Here is a 2,625-nt window from a genome sequence, read left to right as displayed (position 1 = left end):
TGTTGCAGTAGCAGCACTCTTCCAGCAGAGGGCGTTGTTTCCTCATTTATTCTCTCTTTCCACATTTCTCTTTATCTTTCTATTTTCTCTTTCTTATTCTTTGTCTTTTTCTTTCTTTCCTTTCTATTTTTATCATTTTACCTTTTTAGTTTTCCTTCACTCGTTCAGGGGCGTGTCTAAAGGGGTGGCACGGGGTGGCACCGCCCCCCCACCTGAAATCTGATTGTTGTGCCCCTGGTGCCCCCTCAACACCACTGGATCAGAGCGCTGTCAGTCACTGCCTGACTCGCGATGCGGAAGCAGAGTCCCGGGTTTTTCTGCAGGAGGAGAAACACGACTCGACCCCAGACCTCGTCTCTGTTCCCTGTGTACACGCTCACTTCTGCTGAGAAGCTGTGACTTCTCCGTGTTATTCAGCACGGTGCAGCACCACATAAACGCTATCGGCTCCTCCTGTTGGTTTAAAGGTTAAAACCACAGTCACGTTTCCCAGATAAGGCTACAGTAAAGTGGTAAACACTGAAATGTGGGTTTGAGAATGTTAACACACGCTGGTGGTTAGGCCACAGTGCTCTCACTGCTGCGGCCCGGGTTCGATTCCCAACACCAGCCACTGGAGGTGCGTGCAGCAGTGCGCTCTCAGTGCCGGTCCCAAGCCCGGATAAAATTAGCGAGGGTTGCGTCAGGAAGGGCGTCCGGCATAAAAACTGTGCCAAATCAAAAAGTGTACCGGTGATCCGCTGTGGCGTCCCCTAACGGGAGCAGCCGAGAGAGGAACAGCAGCAGCAGCAACGTAGAGATCCAATGACGCTGGTGAACTTTAAGCTGTAGGATGGTGAATGCCTGGTGGTATGGAACAGACTAACGTTATAGTCTTCTGTGGTGGAGTCATCCGAGGTATTCACTTTATCTGCATGTCCAGAAAAGTTCAGTGTGGAGTCACGGAGACCCAAGACCCTGAATACGTTCGAGTTTATTCGACTATTCAGTAGCCAGCACACAAACCGCAGCTGTTCTGAGGCAGAGCGTAGCCTACATGACCACACACACATTCCAAGCTCAGAACATGGAGCGCAGAGAACACACACACAGTGCAATGTTTGTGTTGAGAATAAAACAAGTTAAACGAATCGTTAACGTCGACGTGATGTGTTTTATTTGGTAGAACAGAAATGTTTAGTCGTGTCCGTGTAAAACAGTTATTCAGTACAAAATGGTTTCCAGATTATGATTCTAATATGATTCCCGTACGTGTCTGAGTTCACAGAGCACTGCAGCAGAGCCTGGAAATCCTGCCCAGGGGTTTCTACTCCAGTATTTACCTCTGTGCCACCCCATTTAAAAAAAATCCAGGAATCGCCCCTGCTCTCTTTTTCACTGAAAGAAAAAATAAAACTTTGGATCAAAGTAAAATAAAATGTTCAGCTTGTTCCAGATCATGGATTTTTTTTTAAACATTTAAAAACTTTTTTTTTTGAGAAAAATTAAAAATAAATAATGACCTGCCACAAACCGCTTCTTCTTCCCCATGTTTTTCTCTCTTTCTTTTCTATTTTTCCCTTTTTCACACTTTAATTCTCTTTTATCAATCTCTCTTTAATCTTCTGACACTTTTCTTTTCTTTCTTTCCAGGTTTTCAAACATTCATTTACTATTTTCTCTCTTTCTCACACATTTTTTTATTTTTTCTCTTTATTATTCCTTACTTTTTAAGCTTTGCACATTTCTTCTTTTATTATTCTCTCTTCCTTGTCTGTTCTTTATTATATTTTCACTTTAAAATAGTTTATTTTGTGAACTTTTTAAACATTTTTAAACCTTTTTTAAATTATTTGTGCTTTTATCACTCCACCCCTTTGTAACTGCAGTGTAACCTTTGACCTCTGGGCCGCTGTAGAGCACCACGGGATAAAGCAGTTCATCCAAAATCATCTCTCACACACAAACAGGACATTTTAGACTTTGACAACATTTTATTAGATTAGAACACACACAGTGCTGAATACAGAGCCTCAGGGACGCTGCTTTGACCCCAATGCCCTCCCAGTGCCCCTCCTGCCCCTCCCCCAGTCCCCCTCCTGCCCTCCTAGTGCCCCTCCTGCCCCCCCAGTGCCCCTTGTTCCCTCCGGGTGCCCCCCCCCAATGCCTCTCCTGCCCACCCAGTGCCCCTCCTGCCCCTCCCCCAGTGCCCCTCCTGCCCTCCCAGTGCCCTTTGTGCCCTCCTAGTACCCCTCCTGTTCTCCCAGTGCCCCTTGTGCCCTCCTAGTACCCCTCCTGCCCTCCCAGTGCCCTTTGTGCCCTCCTAGTACCCCTCCTGCCCTCCCAGTGCCCTTTGTGCCCTCCTAGTACCCCTCCTGTTCTCCCAGTGCCCTTTGTGCCCTCCTAGTACCCCTCCTGCCCTCCCAGTGCCCTTTGTGCCCTCCTAGTACCCCTCCTGCCCTCCCAGTGCCCTTTGTGCCCTCCTAGTACCCCTCCTGTTCTCCCAGTGCCCCTCTGGTCCTCCGAGTGCCCTCCCAATACCTCTCCTGCCCTCCCAGTGCCCCTTGTTCCCCCCCAGTGCCCCTCCTTTTAGCCCCAGCCCCAAACTCGGGGGTCAGTTTGAGGATTTTGGAGAAAATGAAATGT

Source organism: Pangasianodon hypophthalmus, chromosome 17, assembly GCF_027358585.1.
Source record: "Pangasianodon hypophthalmus isolate fPanHyp1 chromosome 17, fPanHyp1.pri, whole genome shotgun sequence".
Classification (NCBI taxonomy): domain Eukaryota; kingdom Metazoa; phylum Chordata; class Actinopteri; order Siluriformes; family Pangasiidae; genus Pangasianodon; species Pangasianodon hypophthalmus.
This window is presented reverse-complemented; position numbering follows the sequence as displayed.